Genomic DNA, 12,899 nt, shown 5'->3' on the forward strand with positions numbered 1-12,899 from the left:
ACCGCGACTAAAGGTACCCTTTAGTCGCGGCCCGCCACCCCAACCGCGACTAAAGGGTGCCCTTTAGTCGCGGTCCGCCTCCCCAACCGCGACTAAAGGGTTTTGGCGCCGCATCCGTTCCCGCGCAGAAAGACCCTTTAGTCGCGGCCCGCCACCCCAACCGCGACTAAAGGTACCCTTTAGTCGCGGTCCGCCTCCCCAACCGCGACTAAAGGTCTGTGCTAGAACTGGCGCGGTGCGGTGGGATGTTTAGTCCCACCTCGCTAGCCGAGAGGCTTCGACAGTGGTTTATAAGCGCGACTGCGCTCACCACTTCGAGCTCCTCTCAAATGCAGGCTTACGGGCCTATTCTGTCACTATGTGCCTGTGGGCCTACTCGGGCTTCTGCGGGCCTGAATCCTGGCCCTTTAATGGGTTTCTAGTCGTATTCAGGCCGTGGTGGCCCAGTAGGTGGCATATTTTCTTTTTTTCTTCCTTTTTTTCTTTTTCCTTTTTTCTTCTGTTTTTTTCTTCTGTTTTTTTTCTGTTTGATTTTTCTTCTGTTTTTCCTTTTTTCTTCTGTTTTTTTCTTCCTTTTTCCTTCTTTCTTCTTCTTCCTTTTTCCTTTTAAAATCAGAAAAATAAAACTAATTCATTTTAAAATCTTAAAATACAATTATATATCAAAAAAATCAGAAAAATAAAACTAATTCATTTTAAAACCCCTTGAAGGTTTGACAAAAGGTTTGATACAATAAATTATTACACATCATTTCTTCCCTTGTGTCCCTGCTTGCTTACGATTGTGCCGTATCCATGGAGCATCCTCATCATTTAACTTAATGCTTGGGTCGGTGTTCACTTTGAAGGGCGGAATTTCAGCAAACATATTATAATCTTCTGACATGTCTGTCTTGTCCTCCACTCCCACGATGTTTCTTTTCCCTGAAAGAACAATGTGGCGCTTTGGATCATCGCATGATGTACTGATCGTTTTCTTATCTTTCCGTTTCCTCGGTTTGCTACTCATGTCCTTCACATAGAAAACCTGAGCGACATCTTTCGCTAGGACGAATGGTTCGTCAAGGTAACCAAGATTGTTGAAATCCACCATTGTCATTCCGTATTGCTGGTCCACCTTTACCCCACCTCCTGTTAGCTTGAACCATTTGCAACGGAATAAAGGGACCTTAAAGGAGGGTCCATAGTCAAGTTCCCATATCTCCTCTATGTAACCATAATATGTGACCTTTTGCCCATTCTCGGTTGCTGCATCAAAGCGGACACCACTGTTTTGGTTGGTGCTCTTTTTATCTTGGGCGATCGTGTAAAATGTATTCCCATTTATCTCGTACCCTTGGAAAGTCGTTATAGTCGAAGATGGTGTCTTGGCCAACATGTACAGCTGATCTACAACATCATTGTCATTCATTAAATGTTTTCTCAACCAACTGCCGAAAGTCTCCATGTGGGCCTTCCTAATCCAGGATTCAGGCTTCCCCGGGTTGTCCGAGCGTAAAATATTCTTGTGTTTCTCAAAGTACGGAGCCACCAAGCTGGAATTGGTCAGTACAGTGTGGTGTGCTTCAGTCAGAGAATGGCCGTCCATACATATCGTTGTTCGCATTAGCCACTACGAGGAAATCTTTCAAACCCGTAGTGAACTCGCCGGAGAGTCGGTTACCGTACATCCATTGCCGATTCATCTGCATTATTATAATATAAAATATATAATTAACCATCATGCATTTGTTAAACTAACTAGCTACAAACAATATAAATTAAACAATGAACTGCACACATGCATATTTTATCAATGACACACATGCATGAAAGGTTCAAGTTGCTAACCGCGATCGAGGAGGAAAAAATAAATGAGGAACCTCAAGTGTGGCTCCAACACTTCATATCATGTTTGTTTCACCCTCTTAGGGCATTTCATCAAACACCTTGTGTGCATAAGAGGAACCAAAAGCAAACCTACACCCCCTTGTGAAGCTTGTGAAGAGAAGTGGCACCAAATGGCTAAGTGAGCGTGCTGAACTGGTATATATAGGGGAGGAGCTTTAGTCGCGGTTGGCCTGGCCAACCGTGACTAAATGCCTTTGCGCACCTTTAGTCGCGGTTGGCCTGGCCAACCGCGACTAAAGCCCCTCACGTGCACCAGCTGGCCACCGAGCGCCCTGGGCCCAGGCCTTTGGTCGCGGTTCGTCTGCCGAACCGCGACTAAAGACTTCATTAGTCGCGGTTCCTACAGTTTCGCGACTAATGGGGCTGGACGGAAGCCTCTTTTTCTACCAGTGCGTACTAGTAAATATGCACGTGCAACGCACGTCTATTTAGACTAATAAGTGTGCACGTGCAACACACGTCTATTTGAATTAACACATTATACTATACTTAATACAAGACAATTTATTCATAAATTTGAAATTTCCCTATAAAGTACACAATCTCTTATTCCCAACTCATACAAATAATTTGAAATATCGTTTCTCCTTAATCAACATGTCTCCTGTATTAAAAGATCACCCACTTTTCCCAATGTATAAAACTCAAAAGTATTTAAAAGATTCATCATGATTCTCCATATGCACACATTTATGCAAGTATAATCACACATGAAAATGTCACTTAGGACAAGCTAAGGAACCGTTTCAGTGCCAACAAACTCCAGTCAAGAATTATTATTACAATTGAGTGTCAACCACACAATAGCGAGAAGAGACCTCTATGGTTTGTTGAAAAGAGGAAGCCATTGTCAGATAGAGAAGTGTAGAGATGTCTTGACTGCATAGAATCAGCTGTGAAACAAGACAAAAAATGCTAGTTGGACCATCCGATTCTACTATTACACCACAAGTGTTGTAATGTCTAGAAGCAAGAAAAGTGACTTACTTTATTATGAAAATAGAACATGTAAATCAAAGAAAAATTACATTGATAAATTGCGTAATTATACTTGTTAATCATTGGACAAAAGCATTAATATGACAACTTGGAACAGTTACTTGAGTACTACACATTTTTTTAAGGCCTCAACATTCTAAAATTTTGACAATATAACAAATATCCTCTCAGTTTATAGTAATAATGATACGTAGGCTACCACTTGTAAGAATAATAGTGGCAAAAAAGGGCTAACAAATGCCGGTTTAGAAAGAAAAAACTGCAGATATACTTCCAATTTTAGCAACTCTAGTGGATAAAACATACCTTACCTCCCAAGTCGGGATCATGATTCAAGATATTCGGAGAAATATGGTTGGTCTCTCTGTATGATGCGAAGTCGTTGCAGTCAGTAGAAGAGTGAACTGCCCTCCAGGCAGAAGACGAAGGCGGCGACGGCACGTGTGCGTGTTCGGAGGAAGCCGCAGCTCCTCTTCGCATGTCTCCCATTGTGGCTCGCGTGGGTGGTGGGCTGGTGACGACAGGCGACTCGCGATCGCGATTCCCTGATAGGAGACGATAGGATGCGCTTGCGATTAATTTCCTAATAATTAGATGCGTTCGTGATTAGTTATCTAATAGGATGCGTCCGTGATTAGTTTCTTAATAATTAGATGTGTTCGTGATTAATTTCCTAATAGGATGCGCTCGTGATTATTTTCCTAATAATAGGACGCACTCGTGATTAGTTTCCTAATAATAGGATGCGTTGTGATTAGTTTCCTAATAATTAGATACGTCTGTGATTAGTTTCTTAATAGGATGTGTCTGTGATTATAGTTTCCTAATTGACCAGGCGTGGACTTCATATTTTCCTCCACGGTGGAGTACGGTCAGTCAATGTAAATTGCTAAGTGCACACAGAGAACAGATAAAGTTAAGGCTAGCCGTTAGATTGAGTTTAGTGGGACTAATCATGCGATGGTAATGTATCTGTGTACGTTTTGTAGGGTGCACTTAAAGAAGATCATGTTTGCTCTTTTATAAGTAGTATAGAAATATCTTATCCTATTTTTTCATTAAACAATCCTAGGTAATGACTTGGGGCCCGCAACTCAATGACACGTGCGGCGGTGGCCAGAGAGGTGCGGCATGGGGTAGTACGCCAGCGGTGGACCGGCATGGTGACATGAGGGTTTCCTCGTGCTGAAGTTCAGGTGGTTCTGTGCCCGCCAAATTATACCGAAGGATCATCAAACACATTCAGCTACGCATCAAGGCCGAGTAACCGCGCTAGACACGTCTTCTTTTACTGTACCGCACCTCCCTTGTAAAAAGTAGCGATGGCATGGGCGAAAATGCATCCTCTTTTCCTCATAGCCCGCTCTCCACTGTGACGCTAGGGTTCCCAGCCACTATCGCGCGCACAGCCGGCCGGAGCCACCTCCACTCCGGCGCCCATCGATAGTCCTCTTCACTGTCGCCCGGAGCTGCTCTGTCCGTTCCCGAGCGGTCTTGACCCGCCCAGCAGCCCCTCCACGCTGGCCGTCCGGAGCTGCGGCGCCCACCACAGCAAGGGGGAGGAGGGGGGCGTAGAGGATGGGGGCAGCAACATCACGAGGTAGAGGTCGCCGGTCCGCCGTAGTCTGGGTGCACCTCCATGGGATCCCCATGACACACGGCTCTGCCATGAGGTTGTGGTAGCCTTGACCTCCCGCGCCAGGCAGAAGCTCCAACAGTGGTCTGTTAAACATATAGTTCAGCGCATATTGAAACGTTGTAACGTGATAGATCACTTGGAGATATTCTGGTAGTTTGTTTAGCCTAGATAACTATCTTAAACCGTGGCTATCTCTATCTCACTAGTAGAAAAATGACTTTTAGTACCGGTCGTAAGGACCTTTAGTACTGGTTCTGGAACCGGCACTAAAGAGTGGGGACTAAAGGTCCCCCCTCTTTAGTCCCGGTTCAACACGAACCGGGACCAAAGGCCCACCACGTGGCACGAGGCGCGCCATGGTCTGGGGGACCTTTAGTCCCGGTTGGTAAGGATTTTTTTTGAAATAAAGCAAAAACAGCCCGCCTACTGGGCCGGCACGGCCTGCATACGACTAGAAACCCAATCTCTAGTTGGGCCAGGATGCAAGCCCATACGGCCCAGTAGGCCCCACAGGGCAGAAGACTTGCAATAGGCCCACAAAGGCCTGCTTAGAGAGGAGCTCGACACGGTAGCCGCGCAAGGGCTTATAAACCGGTGCGAGCTCCTCTCAACTAGCAAGGTGGGACTAAACATTGTGCACTGCGGGTGGCAGCGCACCACCTTTAGTACCGGTTGGTGGCTCCAACTGGTACTAAAGGGGGGGGTCTTTAGTACCGGTTGGAGCCACCAATCCGTACTAAAGGCCACCACCTTTAGTACCGGTTGGTGGCTCCAACCGTTACTAAAGACCCCCCCCCTTTAGTACCGGTTGGAGCCACCAACCCGTACTAAAGGCCACCACCTCTTTAGTACCGGTTTGTGGCATGAACCGGTACTAAAGGTTCGCCACGAACCGGTACTAATGAGCGCCGCCCGCCTGGCCGTTGGAACCGGCACTAATGGTCACATTAGTGCCGGTTCAATTGCAAACCGGGACTAATGAGTTCCACATTAGACCCTTCTTCTACTAGTGTCTCTCTCTGTCTTCCTCTCCAAGATGTACTCTATCTCCTTTGTATGCACTACAGGGATCGGCGCCTTGCCTATAAACATGAACCATGTCCCCTCGCATCGAGGCAAGACATTTACCGCAATCTTCACATGGTAATCAGAGCCTCCATCTTCCACAACATTTAGCATCCATCAAACCCTAGCTCTAGCCATGTCGTATTCCGCCGTCGCTCCTATACCCACCATCCATGGTCAGGTAACAGAGAAGCTCACCAGGACGAACTACATCCTCTGGCGCGCCCAGATCACGCCCCAGCTCATTGGCGCTGGCCTCTTTGGCTACATCGATGGATCCATCAAGGAACCGGAGAAGTTCCTCGTCACCAAGGATAAAGATGGCAAGGAGGAAGCCGTCCCGAACCCTCTACATCAAGTCTGGGTAAGGGAAGATCAGCAGGTACTTGGCCATCTGTTGATCAATCTCTCTCGAGAAGTTCTTGTCCAGGTGACCTTGATCCGCAAGGCGCATGAGTTCTGGACTGTTGTGGCGAGCATGTTCTCGTCCCAGTCCTGATCTCGCATCAACAACATCAGAATCGCCCTCTCCAACGCGTAGAAGGGCACGCAAGCGATGGGCACCTACTTCGCCCACATCCGCTCCCTCGTCGACGAGCTGGCGGCTGCCGGCAAGCCACTGGATGACAATGAAGTCATCTCCTACATCCTGGCGGGGCTGGATATGGAGTACCAGCCGCTAGTGTCGACACTCGACACCCGCAAGGAACTGGTCATGATCAATGATCTGTTCGCTCAAGTAAGCAACTTTGATTAGCGCATTGCAATGTTCCATGGTGCCGGCAACAACGCAGGGTTCAAGAGCTCTGCCAACGCCGCCGGTGGCACAATAGACTAGGGCATGTATCTTTTTCTTTAGTTGAATGATTGCTTAGGAAGAATAATCTCCCATACGTTGGAGAGCGTGATCTCGAAACAATTTGTGATTCTTGTCAAAAGGCTAAAAGCCATCAATTACCTTATCCAATTTCCACGAGTATCTCTACCAAACCATTGCAACTTATCTTTTATGATGTTTGGGGTCCTGCTCCAAGCTCTGTTTGTAGGCATACTTACTATGTTAGCTTCATTGATGACTATAGCAAGTATTCTTGGATCTATTTACTTAAAAAAAGATCTGAGGTTTTTCAAGTCTTTCACAACTTCCAAGCTCTCGTTGAACGAAAGTTTAATAGCAAGATCATTCTTGTTCAATCCGATTGGGGAGGGGAATACGAAAAATTACACTCATTTTTCCAAACTCTTGGCATCTCTCACCAAGTATCTTGTCCTCATGCACATCAGCAGAATGGATCTGCCGAAAGGAAACACAGGCACATTGTTGAGGTTGGCCTAGCTCTCTTGGCCGGCGCATCCATGCCTCTCAAACTTTGGGACGAGGCTTTTCTTACCGCTGTTCATATCATCAACATGCTTCCAAGTCGTGTCATTAATCATGAAACACCGGTAGAAAGACTCCTTCACACCAAACCCGATTATACATCACTTCGTGTTTTTGGGTGCGCATGTTGGCCAAACCTTAGACCCTACAACAATCGTAAACTTATGTTTCGCTGGAAACAGTGTGTTTTCTTGGGCTATAGTCCCCAAAATAAAGGAGTTAAGTGGCTTGATGTTTCCACTGGACGAGTCTATATCTCTAGAGATGTCGTTTTTGACGAGACAAAATTTCCCTTTGCTGATCTACATCCAAATGCTGGTGCCCTTCTTCGCCAAGAAATTCTCCTTTTGCCATCTCATCTAGTAGGTGCCCTTGGGGAAGATAATTGTAATGATCACATGCCAACTAATCCTCATAACAGCTTGTTTGAGTTATGTGATGATGCAGGACCAAGCAGCGAAGCAAATGGTGGTCACGGTGATGAAAACATTGAAGAAACGGCTCCAAACGAGCCATATTTCATGTGCAGGCCCTCGGGGAACATATCCTCCTCGGGATCCGGGACGCACCAGTCCTGCAGGCGATCTCCTTCGGGATTGACGCCTTCTGCACCTGCGCCTGACAATGACCCGTTCAATAGTGCTCAGGTCGCCCCCCCCCCCGACTCGACAGCGCGGCGCGCCTCCGACCAATCAGCGGGCACTGATGGCCCGCGCCAATCTCCGTGCTCCACGCGGCAGCTGACGAGCCGCTTCCCCGATCCGCTCACGTGCTACACGCGACGCCCGCGTCAGCCAACCGGCTCGGGGTCCCATGCGGTGGACCACCCGGCCGGCGCTGGATCCCTGGTGGATTCCCATGATGACGCTCCTGGTGGGAGCGGGTCTCCTACTGCGGTCGGATCTTCTGTGGTGGTAGGCGCCCCTTCACCGCATGCTGAGGCCGCAGAAAATCGTTCCTCCTCGTCAGATTGCAGTGTATCTGCCTCGGGATCACCGGGGGATGCTGTTGTGGATCCTTCTGCTGCAGACCCCGGATCTTCTGTGCAGCAAACTGCTGCTGTTTCACCATTGATGCCACGGACATGTGAAAGTGCAATCTTGCTCTTAAAGAGTATTTTTGATATTGATGACAAACCTACATATAGGGGACTAACCTTGTTTGCTAAGTATATACACAGGCCGTCTGTCCTCTGGTTTTTCTTTAGTGAGCATCATGATCGCATCATATGAGATTTTACTCAAGCAAATTATCAATGAGGAAAGGAGCAAACAAAGATGAAGTATTATGCTCTTTTTATATTTCTTGAGTAATAGGAACCCCGCACTATTAAGAGGGGATCCGAAGTGTAGGTTCAAGACTTGCTCACATTTTGTCTCATAAACAATTCTATCACAATAGACCAAAGTCCCTAGCAATATCCCTTAGCCAAAACCTACCACTTCTCCTCGCCGGATCATCCGGACGGCTACCCAGATCATCCGGGCTTCACCCGGATCAGCCGGACCCTGCATCGGATCATCCGGATAATAGGTGCTCTCCATCACAGAACGGTGTGGCTGAAGCCGGATCATCCGGACGTTCCTCCGGATCATCCGGGCTGTTCCCCGGATCGTCCGGATAACCGTGCCCGGTTTTCACAGAAGCCATATGTTGTAGCCGGATCGTCCGGTCAGGCATCTGGATCATCCGGGGCTTGTCCGGATCATCCGGGGTTGCCTCCGGACTGTCCGGGCAGCTCGCAGCTCGGCAGCAACCATCTTCATCCGGGCCTTCTGCCAGATTTATCCGGACAATGTCTAGATCATCCGGATGGTGTCCCAGATCATCCGGGGTGGTCAACTTGTGTCCAAACGGCTCTATTCTGGACATGGTATAAATATCAACTTACCCCTTCAAGATAAGGTTGAACACTCCACACAAACACGCCTCAAGAACACCAGTGCTTCCCCTCTCTTGCTCACACACTAAATCCCAGATCCTGGCTTGATTCTTGAGAGTTTCGAAGAGTTGTTCCAATCAAAAGAAAGATCTTCTTCCTCCCCTTCTTGTGACCAAAGCAAATCGAAGTTTGAGCAAGTCTTGAGTCTTTTCCCTCGGATCTTGTTACTCTTGGAGGTTGGAGACTCCTAGGCGGTAGGAGTCATTCGTGAGGAATCAACTTTTGTGATTACCCCCGGAAAGTTTGTGAGGGTTTGGAGACCACCCCAAGGTCTACCACAAGTGGTTGAGAAACGCCTTCGTGGTGTTGTCTCAAAGGGAGAATAGGGTGAGCCTGTTGGGGAACGTAGCAGAAATTCAAAATTTTCCTACGTGTCACCAAGATCTATCTATGGAGAGACCAGCAACGAGGGGAAGGAGAGTGCATCTACATACCCTTGTAGATCGCTAAGCGGAAGCGTTCAAGTGAACGGCGTTGATGGAGTCGTACTCGTCGTGATTCAGATCACCGATGATCCTAGTGCCGAACGGACGGCACCTCCGCGTTCAACACACGTACAGCTCGATGATGTCTCCCACGCCTTGATCCAGCAAGGAGAGAGGGAGAGGTTGAGGAAGACTCCATCCAGCAGCAGCACAACGGCGTGGTGGTGATGGAGGAGTGTGGCAATCCTGCAGGGCTTCGCCAAGCACCTACGGGAGAGGAGGAGGTGTCACGGGAGGGAGGGAGGCGCCAAGGGCTCAGGTATGGATGCCCTCCCTCCCCTCCACTATATATAGGGGCAGGGGAGAGGGGGGAGGCGCAGCCTTGCCCCCTCCTCCAAGGAAGGGGTGCGGCTAAGAAGGGGGGGGAGGAGTCCATCCTCCCCAAGGCACCTCGGAGGTGCCTTCCCCCTTTAGGACTCTCCCCTTTTTCCTATATCTTGGCGCATGGGCCTCTAGGGGCTGGTGCCCTTGGCCCATGTAGGCCAAGGCGCACCCCCTACAGCCCATGTGGCCCCCCGGGGCAGGTGGCCCCACCCGGTGGGCCCCCGGGACCCTTCCGGTGGTCCCGGTACAATACCGATGACCCCGAAACTTGTCCCGATGGCCGAAACAGGACTTCCTATATATAAATCTTTACCTCCGGACCATTCCGGAACTCCTCGTGACGTCCGGGATCTCATCCGGGACTCCGAACAACATTCGGTAACCACATACAAACTTCCTTTATAACCCTAGCGTCATCGAACCTTAAGTGTGTAGACCCTACGGGTTCGGGAGACCTGTAGTCATGACCGAGATGTTCTCCGGTCAATAACCAACAGCGGGATCTGGATACCCATGTTGGCTCCCACATGTTCCACGATGATCTCATCGGATGAACCACGATGTCAAGGACTCAATCGATCCCGTATACAATTCCCTTTGTCTAGCGGTATGGTACTTGCCCGAGATTCGATCGTCGGTATACCGATACCTTGTTCAATCTCGTTACCGGCAAGTCTCTTTACTCGTTCCATAACACATCATCCCGTGATCAACCCCTTGGTCACATTGTGCACATTATGATGATGTCCTACCGAGTGGGCCCAGAGATACCTCTCCGTTTACACGGAGTGACAAAATCCCAATCTCGATTCGTGCCAACCCAACAGACACTTTCAGAGATACCCGTAGTGTACCTTTATAGCCACCCAGTTACGTTGTGACGTTTGGCACACCCAAAGCACTCCTACGGTATCCGGGAGTTGCACAATCTCATGGTCTAAGGAAATGATACTTGACATTAGAAAAGCTTTAGCATACGAACTACATGATCTTGTGCTAGTCTTAGGATTGGGTCTTGTCCATCACATCATTCTCCTAATGATGTGATCCCGTTATCAACGACATCCAATGTCCATGGTCAGGAAACCGTAACCATCTATTGATTAACGAGCTAGTCAACTAGAGGCTTACTAGGGACATGGTGTTGTCTATGTATCCACACATGTATCTGAGTTTCCTATCAATACAATTCTAGCATGGATAATAAACGATTATCATGAACAAGGAAATATAATAATAATCAATTTATTATTGCCTCTAGGGCATATTTCCAACAGTCTCCCACTTGCACTAGAGTCAATAATCTAGTTCACATCGATATGTGATTAACACTCAAGGTCACATCCCCATGTGACTAACACCCAAAGAGTTTACTAGAGTCAATAATCTAGTTCACATTTACCATGTGATTAACACTCGATGAGTTTTGGGTTTGATCATGTTATGCTTGTGAGAGAGGTTATAGTCAACGGGTTTGAACCTTTCAGATCCGTGTGTGCTTTACAAATCTCTATGTCATCTCCTAGATGCAGCTACCACGTTCTATTTGGAGCTATTCCAAATAACTGTTCTACTTGGAGCTATTCTAAATTGTTGCTCCATTATACGTATCCGGTATCTCTACTCAGAGCTATCCGGATAGGTGTTAAGCTTGCATCAACGTAAACCTTTACGACGAACTCTTTTACCACCTCCATAATTGAGAAAATTCCTTAGTCCACTAGTTACTAAGGATAACTTTGACCGCTGTCCTGTGATCCATTCTTGGATCACTCTTGTACCCCTTGACCGACTCATGGCAAGGCACACTTCAGGTGCGGTACACAGCATAGCATACTGTAGAGCCTACGTCTTATGCATAGGGGACGACCTTCGTTCCTTTCTCTCTATTCTGCCATGGTCGAGCTTTAAGTCTTAACTTCATACCTTACAACTCAGGCAAGAACTCCTCCTTTGACTGATCCATCTTGAACACCTTCAAGATCACGTCAAGGCATGTGCTCATTTGAAAGTACTATTAAGCGTTTTGATCTATCCTTATAGATCTTGATGCTCAATGTTCAAGTAGCTTAATCCAGGCTTTCCATTGAAAAACACTTTCAAAATAACCCTATATGCTTTCCAGAAATTCTACGTCATTTCTGATCATTAATATGTCAACAACATATACTCATCAGAAATTCTATAGTGCTCCCACTCACTTCTTTGGAAATACAAGTTTCTCATGAACTTTGTATACACCCAAAATCTTTGATCATCATCAAAGCATACATTCCAACTCCGAGATGCTCACTCCAGTCCTCAGAAGGATTGCTGGAGCTTTGCATACTTATTAGCATATTTCAGGATGGACAAAACCTTCCGGTTGTATCACATACAACCTTTCCTCAAAAATCGTCGAGGAAACAATGTTTTGACATCCTATCTGCAAGATTTCATAAATAATGCAGTAACTGCTAATATAATTCCAATAGACTCTTAGCATCGCTACGAGTGAGAAAGTCTCATCATAGTCAACTCCTTGAACTTGTCGAAAAACATCTTAACGACAAGTCGAGCTTTCTCAATGGTGACACTTACCATCATTGTCTGTCTTCCTTTCAAAATCCATATGTACCTAACAGCCTTACGACCATCAAGTAGTTCTTCCAAAGTCTACACTTTGTTTTCATACATGGATCCTCTCTCGGGTTTTACGGCTTCTAACCATTTGTCGGAATTTGGGCCCACCATCGCTTCTCCATAGCTCGTAGGTTCATTGTTGTCTAGCAACATGACCTTCAAGAAAGGATTACTGTACCACTCTGAAGTAGTACGTATCCTTGTCACCCTACGAGGTTCGGTAGTGACTTGATCCGAAACTTCATGATCACTATCATAAGCTTCCACTTCAATTGGTGTAGGTGCCACAGGAACAACTTCCTGTGCCCTGCTACACACTTGTTGAAGTGACGGTTCAATAACCTCATCAAGTCTCCACCATCCTCCCACTCAACTTTTCGAGAGAAACCTTTCCTCGAAAAAGGACCCGATTCAAGAAACAATCCCTATTGCTTTCGGATCTGAATTAGGAGGTATACCCAACTGTTTTTGGGTGTCCTATGAAGATGCATTTTATCTGCTTTGGATTCGAGCTTATCAACCTGAAACCTTTTCACATAAGCGTCGCAGCCC

The sequence above is a fragment of the Triticum dicoccoides genome, chromosome 6B (assembly GCF_002162155.2).
Source record: "Triticum dicoccoides isolate Atlit2015 ecotype Zavitan chromosome 6B, WEW_v2.0, whole genome shotgun sequence".
NCBI classification, from domain to species: Eukaryota; Viridiplantae; Streptophyta; class Magnoliopsida; order Poales; family Poaceae; genus Triticum; species Triticum dicoccoides.